Source organism: Scleropages formosus, chromosome 14 (assembly GCF_900964775.1).
Source record: "Scleropages formosus chromosome 14, fSclFor1.1, whole genome shotgun sequence".
Lineage (NCBI taxonomy): Eukaryota > Metazoa > Chordata > Actinopteri > Osteoglossiformes > Osteoglossidae > Scleropages > Scleropages formosus.
Genome location: NC_041819.1, coordinates 12,133,351 through 12,157,840, shown reverse-complemented (window position 1 = coordinate 12,157,840; position 24,490 = coordinate 12,133,351). Strand labels below are relative to the sequence as shown.

Sequence of the window (24,490 nt, the reverse complement as noted above, 5' to 3'; positions counted from 1 at the left end):
TACAGTACCTGGGAGGAATTGTGAGGGATTCCTTCACCTTGCTGGACTGCAACACCGAAATGTCCTGTGGGACCATACTGTGAAAATATCCCAGGAGCGTGAGGATCAATGTGATCCTGCAATGAAGATGGCTCCTTCATCACTGTCATCCTTTTGATTTAAGATTTAACACAAGCAAAGCATGGAACTTGCAGCATAGCTAAGAGTGTCCCAGGTCGATGGGTCAAACCAGGATTTTCCCACATGAAAACAAGCCTGGAGTGTCTACTCACAGTGCAAAAACCCGTTCTGAGGTATACTAACAACAGAGAATAAAGAAGAGTAAAAGAACAATGCACCAAGAACATTCAAGGCTTAATTTTAAATATAAGTACAAGAATAGAGTTTAGCTATACTTTAATAATATGGCTTCTTTTGTGGATGTAGAAAAACTTGATAGAGTGAATTTTGCTTTATGAATTGAATCAAAATGTAATGCAGTAATATACTGTAGAACCACGTGACCTTGTACCAACATGTGTGGGTCTCTTCACTGAGAAATTCATACCATTCACAATGCTATGGTGACATCAGTAACATTAACAAACACCCCAAAAAACTGGTTTTGAAACTGATTGATAAAGTGATTAATTTTACTAATAAAACGACCTGCGACGGACTGGTGCCCATCTAAGGTGTACATCCCTCAGGTGTGCACCCAATGCTTCCAGGACAGGCTCTAGTTCACTGTGATAATGCTCAGGACAAGCGATTATTGAAATTGGGTGGATGGATGTATGGATGGATGGAAAAAAACACTTGGGAAAATGAGAAAAATTTTGCATGTAAATAGTTTTGCAGCTGAACTTGGTTTTATGCATTCATTGGTGGAAGCTAAAGAGGATATACACACACACACACACACATTTTCAGAACCGCTTGTCCCTTACGGGGTCACGGGGAACCAGAGCCTACCCGGCAACACAGGGCGTAAGGCCGGAGAGGGAAGGGGACACACCCAGGACGGGACGCCAGTCCGTCACAAGGCACCCCAAGCGGGACTTGAACCCCAGACCCACCAGAGAGTAGGACTGCGGTCCAACCCACTGCGCCACCGCACCCCCCAAAGAGGATATAAAGAAAGCAAATTCTTCTCTTTATACAAAGCAGTCCTTCCAAAAATTCCTCCTTCACATTTTTAATTCACATTTTACATGAAAATGCAAGCCTGTGCCACAACTCTTCAAATGGAGTTAAAACCTTATGAGAAAGCTTCGCATTTCCATATTAAGTTCAAGGAAAGAAATATTCTCAACTTTAGCACTGGAAGAAAATAAAAGCATGGGAGGCCATCCTATCATCAAATCCAAGTAACTCCTAACATGAGTTCAGAGCTCAGGGAGAGATGCAGGAGCAGGGGGCGTAGATATCGATCGTGATACACTGATTCAGTCCACAAACTGCCTCTATATCAATGACAGGGACCCATATGATGTCTTGTTATTCAGACATTTCAGACACAGTTGGAGGCCACCATCGCTTTAACAAAAGGTCTGACACAACACTTTCCCCCGGGAGGGAAGTGAAAATCGGTACTAAAATGGGTTTGTTTTACTTGCTCAGTCCTTACCTCAACCCATGTGCAACCACCAATACACAAGCCCCAACGGAATCATGCAAAAAAAAAAAAGCTTTGGGTAAAAAAATGCAGTATGGGTATTTTTTTAGACATCTTGCAGACATTTTCAGTTAATCATTCAGGATTTGTATGAAATAACTATTATAGTCCATAGTTTTCAAAAAGAAGGAAAAAGGTGGAAAGAATTTTTGTAAACACAAAACAGCTGAAAGGTCTTTGCATGGTGCTCACTAAGAATGTCTTGAGCTCTATCAGAAACACCTTTATGACAAAAAACTGGCACAAATGAGGAGTGAAGATGGTTCAAATGTTGTTTTCATAAGAACCTTATTAGTTCATTTGTATAAACAGAACTGCTTATTCCTAAAGTAACTGGAATGACATTTTTATGAGCATGTGATACAAGGCACTCTTCTGTTGTACCACTGAGAGAGTTATTAGCCCAAACTGCTTCTCTCAACTACTGATATGTTCTTCCTAAGCAGCTAATAATAATGCAAAGGAGGCCAGCTAAAGTGACTGAAAGGAAAACCATTATAATCCAACTTATTTTTGCCAGAATGCAAAACATATACACTGCAAGTTCAAAATTATTTAAATTTATGCACAAAGATAAAACTACCTCTGCCATTTGAGAACCAGCAAATGTAACATGTTTCCTTGGAAACTGTAAGACATCCATGCTATTTGGCTTTAATGTTTCTGCATAATTGTCACCTCTTTATTTTCTGTACCACTTGTATACTACAGTTTTTTCTTTAATATGTACTTGTATAACTTTTGAACATCATGATTTTTCTTATTTGTGACTCAGTAACATTTTTGTAACCAATAACATTTTCTAACCAATAACACTAAGCATAAGTAACATTCCTAAGCAAAAGAAAAACAATCTTAGCAATTACACATAGAACTTGAATGCACACATAATATCTGGGTTGCTTAAAGGGAAGTATTTTCTTAAGAATTTCCAGTGTGAGCATGTTTGAAGATTATATATACACACACACACACACACACACATTTTCAGAACCGCTTGTCCCATACGGGGTCACGGGGAACCGGAGCCTACCCGGCAACACAGGGCGTAAGGCCGGAGGGGGAGGGGACACACCCAGGACGGGACGCCAGTCTGTCGCAAGGCACCCCAAGCGAGACTCGAACCCCAGACCCACCGGAGAGCAGGACCGTGGTCCAACCCACTGCGCCACCGCACCCCCTGATTATATATATATATATATATATATATATATATATATATATATTTTTTTTAATTTAGAAAATATATTGTATATTAAGACATATAATTGCATAATTGTGTGGTTTCGCTAAGCAATATTTCAAAAAAGTGGTTTCATTGACTAATAAATCCCGTTATGAAAAAGGTGTTTATGGAAGTTGTTTTGGATCCCGAAAGGCTCACATAAAGAGGCACACGCACACATACAACTAAATCCTGTAGAAATGACCTTTCTCAGCTGAACAGGACACGTTGGAATGACATTCACATGACGGAACCACACAGAAAGTTACAGAAAGAGAACACATTGCCCCTAAAGAGCACAGGGGGTTTGACAAGGCACAATAGATCTTGCTACTGTTCAACTTGTCAATAACTGCAGTTGCAGGAGTCACTGATCCTAAATATTTTCTTTGAAAATTCATCTTGTGTCTAAAAACAAAAAACAGCTGAAACACTATCATTTACCTGCACTAGACTGCGTTCACAGGCATGTGGAAGTATGTATCACTGTGGTGTGTGCACACACTGAAAAGACATTATAAAGGTACGGCCTTTGACTGGACAAGAGGCGACAGATGAAAAAGCAGAAAGTTATGGCTGTGTCACTCATTTGACTCCAGTACTGGCTTGCGCTCCCCACGTGACTCATGCAGCCAGGGGAGCTGTTAAAGGCCCTGAATGTGGAGCATCTTCACACCAGTAACGTGTCCTGGGTCTCTGCTCCCATTTCAAGACAAGCGGAAGTCATTACCCTGATGAATGGCCTCCAGCCCTCTGACGCGAAACCATCACTGGATGTCAACGCATCTGTGAAATATTAAATCTTAAAGAAGCCACCGTTTGAAAATCCTCCCTGAATTCCCCCACATGCTGTGGAGAGTGCGTCTCAAGTGAAACAAATGAATGAATCCAGGACTGATTCAGGGCAGATGCAAGAATCTTCAAAAGCAGATCTGATTCTCACAGTTTGGTAGAGATACAAACGCCTCCTGTGATGGCAGGCCGGAGAAAAAAAAGCCTCCTCTGGTCAGACCGAAAGCAAAGCTGATGTCTGAGTGTACAAAGTGTATCTAAAAAAACAATATGTCTTTGAAACATACCACACAGACAGCACAGTTTTTTTTAATAAACAAAAACATTGTTTCCCACACTGAGTGAGAATGAACTTGAGGTCACTGACAAGGGGATCTCTGCTTTCAACAAATTTTTAACAGACATTAATACAGCTTTACTGCAGACACCATTCATTTCACATTAAACAACCAATGATGAAATGCTTGAAGTACATAATTAATTCATGCAAACAGTTTAGTTGGTTTTTAGTATTAATACATTACTGTTTAGTCGATCAAGCTGAAGCATAAACGTTACTTGCATGCTTCTTCTCTTTCAGAAGTAGGTTCTTCAGTCCTGTGGCTGTTTTGCAGATGGCTTAAAATATGGGTCTGGGGTTTCATTCTCCTCTTGCTTGATGGTCAAACTGTATTTCAGTGAACCCAGGAGGATACAAACAGAGTTATTGGACAGTTATATCCTTACAGGGTCAAGGTTGGGTGTAAACAGTGCAAACCAAGGGCTTCAAGGCTTGAAAATAAGGGTTTTCATTTAACAGCACTTGACCAAAATATGCTTTGCTTCAACATAAAGATAAACTAAAATCTTTATGTATACATATGTTGGATAATAGTTGGGCCATTTTACTCACATAACTCCTTGTATGTGCACTAGTGATTGAAAAATTTACTATAAGAAAGTATTTATTTGTGCTGTTGTACCCTTGTACTGTTATTTTCAGCCGGACTTCTTACTTCTGAAGAAAAACAACGTATTTTTTAATTTTTTAATTTATTTATTTATTTATTTATTTATTTAATTTATTTTATTTTCGATTTCTCTGCAACCCTTTCAGGTCTGCATTCAGCACTTCTTTCACCAGAGCACAGTACACCCATATTCGTGATAAACGAGGTTAATCTAGGTCAAACACCTTTGAGGTACACTGCCCCTGAGGGAGAGACATCTTGAAGGTAAACCTAAAGAAAATTTACAGCAAAGGTGACCTAGAAACAGGCCTAGAGATATACAGAGAAAGGGGGTCAGGGTGTTTGGTCCACCACTCTTATTATTTTGGCATCAGGAGGCAGTTTGAGTGCAATTACACCAAGGCTCATAATTCTTGCACATTCTCTCAGATGCTTGTGGAAGACCCTTCACCCTGGATAAAATCACCTTAACATCAGCAGCGTAAAAACAGAGATAAATCAGACTGAAATGTGTACTCCTTGGTACTTTGGTACTGGGAGAGAAAGGGTATTGTTTTATGAAGGGTGGTTTGTCAGTTAAGGTGGTTGTACATGAAGAGACTGAAAGGGGTCTGATGAACAGTAACACAATGTTCTGCTGAAGTTCTCAGAAGTTTCACAGGCCCTGTACTTATCTCCTGAATAATGTGTTCTTATTAACAGGTGTATGAACTGTTCTGCAATAACCCAAAGACTGTGGTTATTCAGCTTGGGCAGAGGATGCACATGTGTAGCATTGCAAAGTTACAATCTGCTTGTGCAGATTTAATTCAGAAATGTGGCTTAATTATACACTTTATTTTTTTAAATGTGTCAGTGCTATGTGCCGTGCTCTGTAGTGCACAGTTTTCCAGTTGAAACTGTTCACTACACAGCAAAGAGCGCAGCACTGACATATTCCTGCATTCAGTCCCAGTAACTCTGGTCTCCAGTCAGGGAGGTAGCTGCTACAGCATGTTTTGATTGACCTTAATGCAAGTATAAAGTTGTAAAACTCAAAAATGCTATGAAATTGATAGTGGAAACAGCTGGTCCTCTATTTACGATGGTTCGACTTACGATTTTTTCGACTTTGTGATGATGAGCTGGTGATAGACATTCAGTAGAAACCGTACTTAGAATTTAGAATTTAGATTTTTTCCCGGGCCGGCGATATGCGGTACGATATTCTCTTGCGATGCTGGGCAGTGGCAGCGATCTGCATCTACCAGTATGTCACACAGAGGTGTGTATTAGGTGTATTAAATGGATTTTTGACTTCCGATATTTTCAACTTCCGATGGGTTTCACGGAACGTAACCCCATCGTAAATCGGAGACCACCTGTGTATATTTCTGTATATACGTACATTTTGTGTATTTAGAACAGAATTTCAGTATTTTCAAATAAAAAGTTGGCTGATTTCTTTCAATATTGCAAGTCAAAACACCAGAATTTAATTAGACACTAATAACACTTTGAACTAATGTTAACAAGGTAAGAGATGCTGGAAAACTGAAGACTGTGACACAGTTGTAATGCTATGGCACAGAAAGAGAAGATGAAACTGAATCTTTGACCTTTCGAATTTAAAAAATAAGATAAAAATCTTCTGCACATTTGGACCACTTGTATATAATATCCATAAAGCATACTTAAAATTCTCTTTTATAGTAAAACATCATAAGGACAGTAAAACTGTCAAAAAGTGCAACCTACTCTTCAGTGAATATTGCAATTGTCTTCTTAAGAATAATCTGCTAAAAATGACAGACTTTTCAGCCCCCCACATGTTGTTCATCCATAAGACTTTCAGTGTTTTTAAGGTAACAAAATACTGGCTAATGAAACAAATAAATAAGAAAATTAATTTAAAAAATTTGGTCTATGGTGGCATGACAGATACATGATTTTTTAGGAGTTTCCTTGTACCTTTCACCTTTACCCTGTGATTATGTCCCTCAGTATGACTGAGTTACTCACGCATTAAACCCTAACTCTCAATAACGCCTCTCCAACTCGAGGGACTGTAAACCAAGCAGCCTGATTCTTACTGTGTTGCTGCCTATAATCCATTCCATATGTCAGGTACAATTTCAAATAATCCTGAGTCAAAAGTCTCATAGGTCAGTAGTATCAGTGCTTGCATAATATTTTCAGCCTGATCTCAGAAATTATGTAAATATGTATTAGCAACGGAATTGCTTGCAATTTATGTTTCATTAAGTACATGAATGAATATACTACATGTGAACATGTCAAGTTAAATGGTGCTCTTTTATGTTTATGTTACCATTTTAAAAAATTATGAATGCTCAAGTATATACAACAGCAAAGTGTTAGAGGGTGTTTGTGATATTTATAAGGAATTACTTGTACTGTATATTCAAGGTACCTTTAGCTTGTCTCATATCATCTTGGGGTGCACAATGCCTTTAAATAAATATTTGCCTGTTTTTGACCATTTGTGTGTGTTTGCTACGGTAATTTTTACAGCAAGAAGATTTTTTTTTTTTTTAAAGAAAAGGAGAGCAGAAATGGTACTGCGAAAAGAAAATCCAGAGAGTAAATTTAATAGTTAGTAATACTGCTGCTCTTCCTTCCTCTGGATAACATCTTTGGTTTTAAATAATGCATCAAAAAGACTGATGTAGGTACTTGCTGCATAGTAAGAGTGGATTAGTCCTTCCATTGATCTCTAGCATGGTCTCCAGTGCAGGATTGTGCTTTATGTAAAAAATGTTCATTCAGCACCCAAGAATTTTTTGCGCTGTATTTTTCTTAAGTTCATGAAGGAAATGAAAACATGTCTCAACATAGAAATGTGTAATATCACACTTGGCGTTTTGTTCAAACATAAACCTATGTTGAAACCTCTGAGGTAATTGTGTATGACATCCCTTGTCATGCTGTAACATGCACAGAACCACACTCTGACTTTTAAAGAGCATAACTGGAATGTGAAATGTGGGAAATAATGAACTCTGCCTTGCAGAGAGGCAAAATGTAGTTACCACACTTGTAAACAACCTCAAGATTGCAATGTTAGTGAACCACCCCCTTTCAGACCAGCAAAATCTTAATAGAACAGGACCACATACTCACAATCATGTAGCATTTATTGAATTCAGTACTGCAGAATTTACATATTTTTATGAGTAAATAGTTTGAAATAAACAGATTTTTATTTAAAGAGAAAACACACTAATCATGGTTTGTTTTCCAAGGATGGAGGTAAGCCTGCCCTATAAAAAGGAACATGTCACATAAGTGAAAAATAAATGGATTGTTCATCTTGAATCTAAGAGGAGTGTAGTTTAATAGCTTCCACTTCCTAACTGCATGGTCTTGCATCATATCAGACATCATATCTGTTAGAGTTTTTAATAGAGTTTTATTACCAATATTAGTCTCAGCTGTATATACACACACACACACACACACACACACACACACACACACACACACATACATTTTCTGAACCGCTTGTCCCATTCGGGGTCGCGGGGAGCCAGAGCCTAACCTGGCAACACAGGGCGTAAGGCCGGAGGGGGAGGGGACACACCCAGGACGGGACGCCAGTCTATCGCAAGGTCCAACCCACCGCACCCCTCTTATATATATAATGTTATATATATATACACAACTGGGGGGCGCGGTGGGTTGGACCGGGGCCTGCTCTCCGGTGGGTGTGGGGTTCGAGTCCTGCTTGGGGTGCCTTGTGACGGACTGGCGTCCCGTCTTGGGTGTGTCCCCTCCCCCTCCGGCCTTACGCCCTGTGTTGCCAGGTTAGGCTCTGGCTCCCCGCGACCCCGTATGGGACAAGCGGTTCTGAAAATGTGTGTGTGTGTGTGTGTGTGTGTATATATATATATATATAATTGAAAAAAATCATTTAATAAAAACAAAAAAGGTTGCTCTACTGGCCAAGAGCTCTTGAAAAAGACGAAGGCTAAGTGTCAAGGAGGACTCAGTCAGAGGGAGATTTGAGAGAAGGAGGCGAGGGAGAGATTGCTGTGTTGCTGGAACAGTCTGCCTCCAAGGAACTGGTCATTATCACACCTCTGGTAAAGTGTTGTATGGTTGTGATTTGTCTGCTGGTTTTTTAACAGCCCTACTAAATGATCAAGATTGCTAAAATACAGTTTTTTCCCTTTTCGTTTTTGCAACAGTATCACCTCTCTGTATCGCTGACTGTCCTTATATTAACATTTATTTGTTGAGACTCTTATTAGCATAAGTAGAAGACAGTTCCCTCTCAATGTACTACCCCAAGAAATAGAGATCTAAGTCATATATATCATGGACATATCTTCTTCTGCAATACCACGGCCCTGCATTTAGGACTAGCAGTTACTGATAATGAAAGAATGATTGGATGAACATTTCCCTACATGACAATTCTTACTGTAAACTAAATTATTCTCTGAAACAGCCTGGTAAAGCTGCTGTTAAACTTACACAGACTAAAGGTTTCATATGTGGCCAGTTGTGTTACAGCCATAATGGATCTTCTGAGGCAGAAATACTCTATATTAGCATGCATATCATTTAAGTATGCAGATGTTACCTACTGTGCATTACTGCCCGTCATACCTCTGCTAGTGCCTTTGTAGGGGCTGCAGAGTCATCAGCTGTGAGTTACCCCTCATCAGTGTTTTGCCGTTTGAATCCCGGAACATTCCCTGGTGGTGGGACAGCAGCAGGGATGTCTCCCTGCCACCTCTGCAGCTAACCCCAGGAGCCATCTCTTCCAGGGGTTGCCCTTTCTCCATGACCACAGTAAACTACATGCGTTTCATGCATTATCAAAGGCCGTCTCAATGAATGGTCAGACAAATTGCAAAATGATAACATCCGGTCTTGAACTCACCTGAGAGATGGTTTTGTCTCTTTTTTCCAAACCTTAATGCAGCTGTTTCATAACATAATAATAATATCTTATGTGATAATGTCATCTGTTGCAGAGTTCTGATGTATACCGTCTCCCCAGGCTTCAGATGGACTGTTCTGCCAGCAATGGAGGTCTTTCACCATCATCAAAAGAAAATCTGGTCACTTCTGATTCCTTTATGAACTGAGAAGCTATGAAACTTTTCCTGTTTGGCTTTCATCCTGTCCCATGCAAGTAACCCTTTTTACCTTTCTAGAATTTGGCCTGTGCAAGCTGCTGTCTGAAGGATGTTATGGTGTTAACCATATATCTCTGCAAGGCCAGCAGTCTCTGTCCATACTTTGTCCGGTTTCAGAGGACCATCTTCCTTGCGTCTCTCAAAATGATTACCAGCTGTGAAAGGATGGGAGAGAATCAACATCCCATCACATTCAGAAGAACATGTGTTGTTTAAAGAAGAAGTTCTTAATTACACACACACATTTTCAGAATCGCTTGTCCCATACGGGGTCGTGGAGCCTACCCGGTGACACAGGGCGTAAGGCCGGAGGGGGAGGGGACATACCCAGGACGGGACGCCAGTCCATCGCAAGGCACCCCAAGCGGGACTCGAACCCCAGACCCACTGGAAAGCAGGACTGTGGTCCAACCCACTGCGCCACTGCGCCACTGCACCCCCTTAGTTCTTAATTATTTCAATAAAATTCAATCCCCCCCCCCAAATTTCACAAAGCTCTGCATTCCGGCAATTATAAACTCCTCTTAAATTCTGTCCATATTTTACATTATTCAATCGATTTCAGAAAAAGCTCAAATGACATCAAAATGTAGTTTAAATTCTAAGCCACATAATCCTGCTGTGTTTAATGAAAGCCTTGACGCTTTGCTACAGGAAGAGAAAGGGTGTTGTTGCATATGCAATGCTGTATGTCCCCTTGTTCGTATCGTGTTCTGCATCATTATTGTTTGCTGCTTTTGAAAAAAAAAAGCAGCATAATGTGAGAAATTTCTAGACTTCATATTTCAATTCAGTCTTCGGTAAGAAAATATGGAGTTATTGCTTTCTTTTAGTTGAGACCTGCTATGTTTATTATGACCTCCAAAAGAGGTTTGCATGACACATATTTCATCATTTACAACCCATAAAGTTAATGCTAATACAAAGTTTTAAATTATTTTATAGGTGTTAAAGTACTCCATAGATGGCAGCAGCAAGGATTCTTTACGTACTTTTTTTAGTTCTCTCTGGCTCTGTGTTGAATTTCATTAGAATAATGCATACCAATGTCACCATACTTTGTCGAATTAGCGGTTGTATTTTCACTCTGCTAGTCAAATCATGTTTAATGCATGATCTCTGTAGCTCCATGTTGCTCTGTTTTGTTACTTGAGTTTTACTTCCATCTCCAAGCTTTGATGTTTTTTCCCCCCTTTTTTCTTTACAGTAACCACCATTTATGCTATAAATTATATAGACACACCATATAAGTATAAAAGCTGCCTAATGTAGTTCTAAATTTCAGCTAAAACAGATGAATTTGAGCTCAGTGTAAGTGTATAAAAACTCACCCAACTTTACCCCAAAAAACAGAACCAGAGAGATGAATGTTATGCAATCTGACCTTATTTCATTTTTACCACATGACAGTATTTATGTGAAAAATGTAGAATATGATTGGAAATGATTACTGTTGTGTTTTTCAAATGAGCATCTATCCAGTATAGCAAAAGTGATTTATATCAATGTATTATGAAATACCACTAACAAACACTGAAAGTGAGCAGACAAATGGGGGATGATGCATTAAATAAATTTTAGCTAAACAAGTGCATTAAAAATATGAGAGAAATAAGAGACTCTATGAAAACTGTAAGAGCAGCATAAGCGCTCCAACCTATGAAGACTGTTCTCATAGTGCATCAGTGCATGGAACTAAATTAGAAGCTCAGAGGGAGTTTTGACTGAGAGGTTTCTCACTGCTACAGCGCTGGGATGGAGAATGGAAAAATGACACTGTATTGCACTGCCTACGGGTCACACTCCCCCAGCGTGCTCTACCCTTTCTCATTCAGAGCTGCAGCGTAACCAACAGGACTCTCGGTCCTTCATCTGTTTTGTTTTATATTAATCTATTAATTTGGGGACTAGTGTGTGTTTGATGACAAAACCCCAAACAGTGAGAGCATATGTTCACCAGATGGATGTGGAGATTCACAGAATTACAAAGACTAGGGGCATAAAAGGCCACCGATGGGACCCAGGTCCAGTATTGCTGGGTTTATAAGTGTGTTCAGTAGGTAGACTCTTCAAAACAATCCAACAAATACTGAATCAAAACAGAGTAGGGATCCCTGGAACATTTCTCTCTTCACACACACATGCACACACACGTAGAGTAAGTACCTGGATCTGGTCTAAATGAGATCCCTCAGAATGGCTGCAACATCAAAATAGCCCTCCAGAACACTGAACTGGGCCCCTGGTAGACCTAGAACCGTGTTTGGTTTGTTTTTGGCTCCACCAGAGACATGGAGTGACATCCCTACTCTACTGTTGTCCCTCACCCCGGTCATGACATCCTGTTCCCCATAACGGCGCCTGAAAACAAGGCTATTGCTCAATTCACTTTACAATCCTACAGATGGCTGTTAAGGAACCACAGAAAGAATTGTTTTGATGGCAAAACTGCATCAGTTGGGTTGATTCTCACATTACTCCAACCACATAAACCTTCCTAGTGCTTGGTGGAAAATAACATGTCAGTGCCCTGTAGTTATGATCAACAACCATTTCTCCTGGCAATAAATTCCCAAAACCGCAGAACCAAAAGTGTAATGATTTAATTATATAATTTGGAAAGGCCATTTTAAACACCTCAGCTTGAGATGTACTTCCCGTAATCTCTGAATTTTTTGGAGAACTCCCAGTTCATGTAGTGCTGAGAATTCCAAGTGATGTCTCTTAGTGATTCTTGGTAATGTCTCCAGATAATAGAAGAATTTCTGACAAACAAAATACCATTGGAAAATGGAGTCAATGATAATCTGTCAAAACCACTGAGAGCCAGATAAAGCCAGAGAATTAGCCTTGTTTCTTTCACCTGAGAGGATATGTTTCAGTACAGCTTCTGACTGAAGAAAGTGTAGTAACAGATGCTGGTGTAGGTGAAAAGCGTAAAGTCTGATTATACATACAAATATACTCTATGAATATATATATATAGAGTATAAATGCATATAATATGCACACATACTGTATTTACTGTATGTATATACATATATATGCATATGTGTGCACGTGTGTGTAATAAGACAATCACACATGAATTACTAAAAATGTATGATTCCAAGAAATGTGTTACTCTGCTTTTTTAAAATACACACACACACACACACACACACACACACACACACATTTTCAGAACCGCTTGTCCCATACGGGGTCACGGGGAACCGGAGCCTACCCGGCAACACAGGGCGTAAGGCCAGAGGGGGAAGGGGACACACCCAGGACAGGACGCCAGTCTGCCGCAAGGCACCCCAAGCGGGACTCGAACCCCAGACCCACTGGAGAGCAGGACTGTGGTCCAACCCACTGCGCCACCGCACCCCCCTTTTTTAAAATAGTGGCCTTTAAATCTTGAAGTCAGTACTAAAATAATATTTTCACAGATTTGCATTGATAGACGTGAACTGTTATACTAAGCAGTCCACTGGGACCTGGCCAGTGTGTGCACACACTTGTTGTCTGGTGTTAAAACTGTCACACGCAGCCGCGTAATGTGGGTTGACATGATGTTCCCAAATTTGTGCAGGTAAACACTGTATGCACCAGGGGGCTGGCCTAGATGTGAACGCGCCGGCACAATTGTGAAAAAGACACAAGTGAAAGCGCAGATGAATCACAGGCAGTGAGCTAACTGTGACAATGTAGAGGGGTCACCACCAACCCTCACGGCCAGAAGACACCACTGAATTCATTAAAGGAAAGAGAAAAATACACAGATTTCGCGGTGTGCTCATTTTTGCATACTGACTCAGGGGTTATATTATGATGTCTGGTGACTGATCCGCTCTAGAAAGGATGCGGCGGATTGCCGGTTCCGTGCAGCTCAGACGCTTGCAGGAATGAGCTGCGTGGTTGGCTGCCTGCGTAATTTTATGAGGCTCATGCCTGGATTTGCACTGATGGGCCTCCGTTTTCAACCGCGCTGACATTGTAAGCTCCGCCAGTGCACAGCTCTTGTACTTAATTTACTCAATCCAGATTCAGACCTACAGTAAACGCTGGGTTAAAACCCAGTTCCTGCATCTATGAAAGCTTTAATCCCTTCCCTCAGTCATGTCTAATGCAGACATGTGTCACGCATCTTCTGCCGTTGAAATGGGCGCCAGGAGATGACGTTTTTTGCCAGGTTTTTCCTACATCTTTATCGGGGTCACCTGTGTTCTGCTCGCCTCTTTTGCCTGGCTCCCCTCCACCTCTGTCTGGTCTTAATACTTCTGGAGCTAAACACGACTTCAGCTCCTGCCTCCACCACCAGTCTGAGTACTTTGTGTGACCATCTCCTCCTCACAGGCCTCGCTGCAGAATGAATCAAACCGACTGCAGTTCCATTACTCAGATTTGCATTTCCATTCTTTTAAGTGACATTCTGAACCAGTGGAATTTACAAAACTTATTGTTGTAGCTGCTTATATTACTAGGTAACTCAGATGAATCATTTAAAGTAAAAGGCTACACCTGGATTCAGCTGGGACTTCCTGACAATCCAGGAACTAGATGAAACCAGGCAAAACAATTCAACATAGCAGATGAATATGAATATTTGTACATGGGTAATTCCCAGACTGCTTTGCAAGTTTAAATTATTTCTATTAATTTACCTGACACTTTTTTCAAAGCAATTTACTGTTTTACATGTCTATAGTAAGCTTGTAGTAATTACAATGATTTATGCGTTAATATAGCTAGGTCATTTTTACTGCAATTTAGGGTAAGTACATTGCCCAAGGGTGATACAGCAGGAGGTAGGATCCAGACCTGGTTTGTTTGCTTGATTTCAACGAGACAACAATAACCACTAGGCTATCTGGTCTGCTGCACCTGTTCAGACAGTAAAGGTTAATAACTTGTAAGATCCATAGCCTTGGGGTACTTACTGAATATTGTGAGAATTTCATTAAAAAAAGAAAAAATATATACTGCTACTTCATGTATATGTATGTACTATATCCCTTGCTCGAGGAACCCTTCCATCCCCCAGCCTTCTTAAATCTATGCCTTATTTAGGGATAAGACATGTCAGCCCTGAAATTGGTAAGTGCGTTCTCAGTGCAGTGAGTTTACTTCCACAGAATCTCCCATGAACTCCCAAATATCACAGGTTTTATTAACGTCAGCAGCGGGGCTCCAGAGTCCTTATGCTTCCCTAGGATTCAGCACCGACTTATCCAGAGGAAACACCCCACTGGCGTGCAAACTCCTGGTGCTTGATGTGAAGTGCAGCTCAATCTGATTATTTGCAATGCAAAGTGTGATACGTAATGACCTCTGTGCAATGACCTTTTGGCATTCATTTGCATTAAGAAGCAACTCTTGGTTGGACACATTGTGTTTGAGAGGTTTGTGCTGCCACAAAGGCAAGGCTGTTTTGTGTTGCTTCACAAGTGTGTTTCTTCAAGACACAGCCACTAGAGAAACAGAACGGAGGTAATAAACTCAACAGAGCTCATTAGTGGTGCTTCTTTAAAAACCATTGAATATGCTCTCCCCATTCCCAGTTTTTCTGACCATCTCACATACTTTGCTTCCTACATGACACAATTCATATTTGAACAAGTGATATAAACTGTAATAGATTTGTTATTTTTGTAAAATAAATGATGAAGGTCAATTTATAAAATTGGTCCCACTTGAATTAATTTTCTATAAAGTATTTTACCCAGGGGGCATGGTGGTGTAGTGGGTTGGACTGAGTCCTGCTCTCTGGTGGGTCTGGGGTTGGAGTCCCGCTTGGGTCGCCTTGTGACGGACTGGCGTCCCATCCTGGGTGTGTCCCCTCCCACTCCAGGCTTGTGCCCTGTGTTGCCGGGTTAGGCTCCGGCTCCCTGTGACCCCGTATGGGACAAGCGGTTCAGACAATGTCTGTGTGTGTCTGTGTGTGTGTGTGTGTGTCTATTCCACCCATTTGTAGAGCCAAGACTAGTTCTTGCAACCCAGAAACATATTCATTAGGCTCAGAAGCAACGAGAAGGTGGTCGCCTTGTGAAATTCCTACAGCTTTCCTCGAATGGGCGCTAATTATTTTTGTCAGACTAGGCCACTTCACCTCTTTATGGCTTTGGTGCAGAGCACTGCATGTCGCAGACACTTGCTGCAAAGTGTGGGCATGGGGGTGCTCACAAGTGTACTCTGTCTGCACTGCTGAGCAACCACTACAATCCACCCACATAGCATTTGAATGAGAATCAAAAATATCGGCAATCTCTTGCAGAGCGTAGCAGGTTCTGTGTATACATTGTCAGATGCCTCACTTTCAACAGTGTGTTCCTCTGCATCACACACTAGGTGGTTAATAGTGACTGAGCTTTGTCTTTGATGAATTAGGGCAAATACTTGAAAGAACATCACAAGTGCATTAGCACACTTCATATACAATGCATATTTAAAAATAAGAGCTGAAACATTTGGCATGGCAGTGCTCCCCTGGAGGCCCTACCCTTGGCATACATGCCTTTTGCCTCCACGGGATTCTGCAGGACATTCTCTTTAGATACCCAATAAGCATTCCCTCTTCCAGAGATGCCCATCTCTTCTCAACAAAAGAATGATGACTGGGAAACAGACGCGGCACATTAAATGCGTCCACGTTCTCAAAAAAATCCAGAGGACAGGTGGCTTGATGAAGAGGGGGAAACAGTCCAGCGGAGGAGAGCTGGGAAATAGGCAGTTGTGAGAAATTCCGTTTAGGGACAAAACATGGTCCAGAGCAGGGAATGCACCTAGTGGTAAGCACAGCTTGAGGAGGAAAGCACCCACCATTAGGGTGAATTTGGTAAGTTGTATCAACTACCTTCTTCTTTGGAGAATTCCCAGACACAAGGCATTTAATGTCTACTTTTACCTAAAAAAATGTCTCTAGCACCAATTCAGCCTGTATGGTACATATCAAGCAACTACTGTATATTCCTTAAAAGAGTCCATGGCATATGGATTTGTTTTGAGGACACAGTATGGGTATGCCTATTGTTGCTTTGAAGCAAAGATTGAGAGAAAAAGGGATAAAAAAACACCCTGCTGTCCATGGATGTATGAATTCCTAACTCAAGGTCTGACATATGTAGATGAAACTGGACGTGTTGTAGTATGTGTCTGTCTTCATTGACCTTCTTACCTCATTTTGACTTCTACATTAAAAATAACACATACTAGGTCCACTTGGTAGGAGGCATAATTTTAATGTGTGGCACAGTGGCACACTGAGTAGCGCTGCTGTTTCACAGCACCTGGGTGTTGCGAGAGAATGTGGGTTTGATCCCTGCTTGGTCTGTGTAGAGTTTGCGTGTTACCCCTGTGCTGGGGTTTACTCCAGGTGCTCTGGTTTCCTTCTACAGTCCAAAAACATGCTGTTCAGGTTTCCCCATAGTGTGTGAGTACTGCAGAGAGAGTATGTTTCACTGATGTATGGATGAGTGACCCTGTGTAAGTAGTGTCTCTAGCAGTGTAAGTCACCTTGGTGAATAAGGTGTGTGGCCTAATAACACTACATAGTATCCATTGTAAGTCGCTTTGGAGGAAAGCATCTGCTAAATAAATAAATAAATGTAAATGTATACATGCTCAGAGGGAACAGCTTCTAACAGCAGATTAGAATGGGGAGCCATAAGGCACAGATGATAATAATCCAGCCCAGGAGTCCTCTCACTTGGACAGCTGTGTGTATGTGCTCACAAGAGTGTGTCAGTGGTATGTGGAAGTGAGCATTCCTGTGGCAGCCCCTCTCCCCTACCCACAGTGAACCTGGGTCAAGCCTTGAACAGAGTCCACCCTGAACATGCCATTCTCTTCATTTCCTGGAACTGCTGTCCAGTAGATTAGATCCAATCATGGGCTGGTTGTACTCGTTGACTTCAGACATTTTTGTTTTCAGTTTTAGAATCAAAAAGGGGAACCTTTATTACCCTGTCCCTTTCAATGCAGGGTAGAAATATTTCCCTTTTGCAGTTCTGAGGTCACCCCCACATTGTTTATGCTTCCTTTTTGCTTGCCCACTGGTGCAGCTGTGCACAGTTACATGACCCACACGACTGTATGCATGTCTGTTAGTGGCAAAGGTGTAGGCCACAGGGATGGAACGTGGGGTCATCTCACCAGCTCTGACACCATGGAGAGCTGACAGGCCCTCTTCCCACAGGGCTTCTGTCAAGCTCTGCAGCATCAGTACACCAAAAGGTCTAAGAAGGGACTAGTAGAAATCAACAACAAAAAATGTGTGGTTGGTTTCTGGGTCATGAAATACTGTACCTCTGGAGTCTTCCAAAAAACGATCATTTTGACAGTTGTTATATTCATTATTTAAGGCCAGTAAGCCATGTGATGTGCCATGTGGCCACACCCACACTTGCTCATGAAGAATAAAAGGAGAAATCCCTATACAAAACAAAGAATTAATACTACTACTTCAATAAACCAGTGCTGTGACATGGAGGAGCACAAGAAGCTCAGGTGCCGCATACCACCTGGGCTGCATGGTCGGACTTAGGTCTGATCCTTTCTGACTCTGCGTGGAGTTTGCATTTTCTCCCTGTGTTTGTATGGGTTTCTCCCAGGTGCGCCGGTCTCCTCCCACAGTCCACTGTTTCAGATGGATTGGTGACTCTAGAGCAACTGTATGTGGTGTGTGTGTTGGGGTTAGAGTTATGTATAGTACAAAGTACTATAGGTATTATAATAGAGCATTGTAAGTTGCCTTTGACAAAAGCCATGAGATAAATACTAGCTAATAGTAATTGTATGTTGCTTTGGAGAAAAGTGTCTGCGAAATTAATAAATGTAAATCCTTTCACTAGATTGCATTCAAATCATTACACCTCATGTAATTAAGTAATTACAGTTTAAGCAGCTTACCTATATTTAGAGGACAGCATCGAAAGGATGTTCATTGACAGTAAATATGACAAATCTGACTGCTACAGTCACGATGTTTAACATTTGGTGGTTCATAGACACAGAATTCCCTTCCTACTTAAAAATTTCATACACCTTTCTCCTTCATCCTTATCAAGGACTTTTAGTTTTATCCTAGGTGGACAATTGACTCTTCCCAGCAGGCCTGTGGGGATGTTCTCAAGATGTTCACAGAGTTCCATTGCCCATCAGCTGCGCTGGAGGCTGTGTGTACCGCAGTTAGTGAACAGAGTGGATGACAAACAGCGGAAGGCTGGCACAGGAAGCCCAAGTCTCAGGCAGCCCATTTTGCCAGAGAACAGTACCCGAGGCAGAGCCTGCCTTAATCTCCTAAAAGAGGATTAAACTCACTTGTTGGGCTGAATGGACCAGGCAAGAGGTGGAACTCATTTGTGCTTTATTGCTATCCCTTTATTTATTTAAAAAAAATGCTTAAAACAAGGCGCATAACAATAGGACACAACTTATTGGTTCCCCACAATTACATTTGAATGGAAAAGCCACTATAAATAAATAAATAAATAAATAAATAAAATCAATGGATGAATGCAAAGGAAAACAGCAAAACACAACTGATAAGTTCTTCCAAAGAAGTTTGTTATTACACTGATGTTTTAGGTAGTACAAGAAGCACTAATGTGAAGGAGGTTTGTCCTGAAGAGCGCTCCCCTTATGAGGAGTTTCTTTCGGGGAGAAGACCCTGTGGGTAACCAGACACAGGGTGGCGGGGGTGATGGGGATTATACAGCAGAGGGACACTTGAGCACCAAAATAAAATAAAAAGATAACAAAAATAAATAAAATAAAATAGCCACAGCAAAACAGCACCAGGAGAACCTGAGCACAATGACCTACAGATTTCAGCTGATATGATCATGCAGTACCATAACGGCAGGGTTCATCATTACAACTGGAACAAATATTTCTGCTTCTGTGGGAATGTTTTTCTGAACTATTAAAATTATGCAATAAACAAATTAACACACAACACTGGCTAAACTGTAGGTCTGTAAACAGGGAGAAAGCAGTCTCATGTGCTGGTTGCAGGATCATGTCTAACACTGAGTGTTTCACAGGTTTTCTTTCTGTGGAGCAGTATAAGCCATCGATCGAGCATGTGGAAACATGGTGTGTGTCGGGTCCACACAGCTCTGCTTTGTGAAGAGCTGTACTAAGAAAATGAGCAGCCTCTAGATGGTTCAGCACACACAAGTTAGTCCAAAATAAATTCTGTATACATATGAATGAAGACTTCATCCCATATGGAATGCTGTTTCGCTCATTATTTAAATGGCATATTAGCGGCCCTCTCATGTTAAGGGGCATCTTATGTATGGCAACTAAAAAAGGTTAAGTCATGATTTTTTTTTGGCAGTGGTGTTTTGAAAAACCCCTGTTGCTACTCATCAGATAAACATCTGAGTCACTTTGACCAAATCAAAACTGTCCTTGATCTGGTTACCAAACTGGATACCAAACTTGGAAAAAATGCCATCAAGAGTTTAACAAATTATTATTCAACCATACCGCAACACAATTTGTATAAAACCACAAATTATGGCTTTTTAAGGGTTAATAAGTTAAACATCATGTGTCACAGAGTAATTAAATGATGCAGCTACACGTCTTCCTGACAGAGCCTGGGAGAAAATACTGTATATTCAAAAAATCAACTGCATTTTACTTACTGTAATAACAGTCTTTCTAATATCAGTTTATTTTAGTTAACTTCATAGCACAATGAACCTGTGCAAAGTGCTATGGAGAAAGTTATGACCAATATTCCCCAACTGGCAGGGTATGACACTATAACCAGTAAACAGGCCATAAGTATCACTAATATTGCTTTTTTCTTAAAGCTCGTTGTGGGTTAATGACCTCAGGCCATTTCTTGTGAAACATAAATAAAACATAAATAAATAAAAACGCTAAAACAATAAATAAGACAAAATTGTCATTCGGTCACTCAGCTGAGCATTTTTCATGCTTTTCAAGCTATGTGAGATCAACCCATTCACTCCCCAAGTACAGCATACAGACTGAAGACAGACCAAACTTAAGTCTGTTTTGTCCCTGATTAGACCACAGATTTCACCTTTAAAGCACACAAACACTTAGCTAAGATAGAGAAAATAGATTCATACATGTCAGTTAGACAAATAGCAAAACTGAGTAAATACGGCTGTTCAGCCACTATGTGTGTTTAGCACCATTTGCCCAAATGGACTTGTTACCATTGTTTTCAAGGGTTCTCCACTAGGTATAATAGGAAGAACATAAGGTAAAACCTTGTTGTCGTTCACTAGCTCAACTATTACAGGAAAAACGGTAAAATATATAGCTAAACATATTTACTTTATTCATTGCTATTATTCATTTATTGTCTCAGTAGACCAGAGAGAAGCACACTAATTTCCACCATTTCAGTGGAAAGTAACGCGCAGGTACTTCACCCTGCTGTTCGGTCTTCTAAAGATGTTAGGTAGGAGGACATCAAGGACATTACAGATGTGATCCCAGCGTATGTGAATTGGGAATCCAAGTAAAACATCAAATAGTGGAGCCCGAGATGTGCTCCTCTCTGAAGAGCTGTACAGAACACCACGACCAGATATCTGTGGGGAGCTGACCTTCTTAAAGGCCTTCTACTGAATGTGTCCTGGAGAGCCCCAGCCTGCTAGTCTTATTTCTCACCTTAAATCACCCGTTTCCCTCTCTTCACACAGAACATTCAGACAAAAATCCCGTTAAGAGACTCACTCAATTATCACTAATTATCGAGTCCCTCAAATCCTTCTGAATCGGGTGATTTGAGGTGACATAAAAGACCACCTAGATTAAGGACTTTCCCCTTATGAAGCATAGAATGGCATGCACATGACTTTTACATGTATCTTTATGGTCTTATATTACGTATATGTATTTGTTGATTGTATCAACACACCTACTAAATAAGCTGGTCACCCTTTGGTAAGAGGGAGACTGTCACAGAAACTTGAAGCCAGCAACAGTTCTACGCCAGATGGTTTCTTTCAGCTTATTTAAAGTTGAAGTGAAGCTCTTTTGAAGTTTGTTCTTGGTAAGAAACAAGTGTGTCTATTGCGGGAACCTACATTTCTCTCTCCATATTTGGGAAGCACCTATAAAATAAATTTGCTTACCTGAAATATTCAGAGATGAATGTTGCCCATTAATATTGGGCAGCACCAGAGGAGAATATCTATAGGAGTGCAATGCGTGAAAAGAAGGGTGGCAGAGCACAAAGCTTTCACACATACTCTACTTAAAGTCCTCAGCTCTAGTTACCCTACACACAAGGAATAAGGCCAATTTTGTTGTTTCTTACTACTGAACTGTGGCCTGTGATATGCTTAACAAAGAATCCAGGTGAACTCCACATCTGCTCGGTGATCTCAACAAGGGGAACGAAGAAACAGGGAAGTAGAGAATCAAAAGAGGAAGAGAAAGAAGAAGTCTGACAGTGCATGGATGAGTGTGATCCAGTGAGCAATGCCCTCTAAGGTAAAGCTGCAGGGCTGAGCAGTTTTAAAAGATCTGTGGCACAGTTAAACTTTCCATCCTGCAGAAGATGTGTTTTCTGTCACCCTACTCCTCAGACTCATTATAAGTGCACCATCAGTAGTTCCTGCAGGGCGGCGCTCTCAGTCCATGACAGCTTCAATCTGCTGGATCACCTGAGGACAAGGGAGAGGAAAGGGCGTCACTATCAGCTTGCCCACTAGCAGTCTAATCTGTGGCTTTTCTCCTGCATTCATAATCCTTACTGTCTGTCCTAGCCAGGAGTCCCCCCCCCTCTGCGTACACTTACCTCACCTGAAGAAAAGCTTACTGATGTTTACTCATTTGTATTTTCTACGGTACTTCTGTTACATTACAGTGCAGACGTAATAAAATCGATAGCGCTACTGATGACTTTTACATACACCACTTCCTACAGAAGAACACAATGGAACTGCAGTATTTTTCAAACAATTTTATACACGGTATTAACAATGTAAATATTTAAATTTGTACGAAGATGCGATATAAATCAATAAACAAGAGGGAAATCCTGAAATCCTGAGAAATTAAGAAGAATGGATGACTTTTTGCTCCAAACTACAGGGAAAATACAGCTAATTATCATGGTTTGGGATGAACTGTGACAGTCAGTTGGTAACAAACAGAGAGGCTGCTTTCAACTCATTATTGATCCCGATCTCTCCTTTGAGAGGCATATTAAAATGTCACAACTTGAATGCACTTAAGAAATATGTTTAAGGTAATGTGTTTTATGTCTCTTGGTTGTAAGGAAAATATCATCCATGATTTCGTTTCATCCACACTGAAGCTTGCCTGTGATACCATACTATTATTATAACTACCTGGACCATGGCAAAATATTTTCTTGACTGAAAATATTGAAAAACAGAAATGTGTTTTCTCAAAGAGCTCTTCATGAAATAACTTTGCTATGTTAAGGAATTGGTAGCACTTCAAGATAGCAATTATATATTACTCCTTCAGCTCCTTTGTCCAATAGAGCACACAAGATAAAGATCATACAAGCAAAAAAAAAGAGCATTACAATAAAATACTCCCCTGAGCCTGGGTGCAGTAGTTCACCTGATTCTCACCTTCTGTGATACGTTGCAATAGCTGGACATTGCTGAGCTTTCGTTTGATGCACTCCTACTTATTATTTTCTATCTACAAGGGAACTACAGCTTTGAATCACAGCTGCTACAGAATCAGATAATGTCTCTGATTTCCGACTCATGGCTGTATGCAAAGCCTCTAGATGTCGTGCCGCACTTCAAGCAATGGTCTGGAAGACACGATGGCTCGTCAGTCAAAGCAAGCAAATTCGAAGACATTTTATGTGTGGATATGAAAACCATAGAGAAAAGTAGCAATTAATCACATGGCCTTGTAGCCTGCATCTTGCTGCCTCAAGTTCACTCCCTGCTATTGCTGTAGTACCTATGATCAATGTACTAACCCTGAAGTGCTTCAGAAATACATTTCACTATTTAAATGGGTTCAGCACTGTACATTGCTTTGAATAAAAGCAATAAAAAGTAATCAGTTCAACCAGACAGTGAGCTGTTGTTATAATGTGCCATCCTATGTTCCTAAATGTTCCTAAAATACACGCTACTAATATGTGTTTGTGTTAAAGGTTTTTGCAGGAAATTCCTTAAGTTCTATTCCAACACCATGCAAGTTTTAGGTTTTCCTCAGGAAAATCACGTTCACTTCTTCGTAAAGATGTTGTGCATCGAATAAATTATAAGCGATTCTTTCATTGATCGAGCAACAACAAGAGCAGACTTTTTAATCTAAATCCCTCTACAAACTTATTCAGTTTCAACTTTCATGTAACTGATCATATTGGTGTAGCTGTGGTATACTGTTAAAAGAAAACATTTTGAAACTCTTATACTTATGACAGCAGCATATCAATAAAACTAGCTGGCGTTAGTAAACCCCAGATGAAATATCTGTAAATATATTTTGGAAAATGTTCTCCAATATATTCTCCAGAGAACACAGACAGAGTGAAAACCCCTCTTTCAAAATTCTGTTAACACCCCCAAACTTTGGTGTTATTAAACACTGTTTCTAAATGAGGTCTCACTTTCTTTTTAACACTATGGACTATGGAAGGAGATGTAGCAGGTTCCCCATGTACACAGCAGCTCCCCACATACACAACAGCTGAACGGGTATCCTCTCTAATCACCCTACCCAGAGACGGAGC

At 40.6% G+C, this 24,490-nt stretch overlaps 1 protein-coding gene across 1 annotated transcript in view; it reads right to left on the bottom strand.

Moving 5' to 3' along the window:
• Positions 1-19,242: 19,242 nt before the first annotated feature.
• Positions 19,243-24,490, bottom strand: part of LOC108920009 (unconventional myosin-XVI-like) — an 86,695-nt gene continuing 81,447 nt past the window's right edge. The window contains exon 36 of the mRNA XM_029258151.1: positions 19,243-22,421. The gene's annotated coding sequence lies outside the window, so the exon portion shown is untranslated. The remainder of the gene's footprint in view (positions 22,422-24,490) is intronic.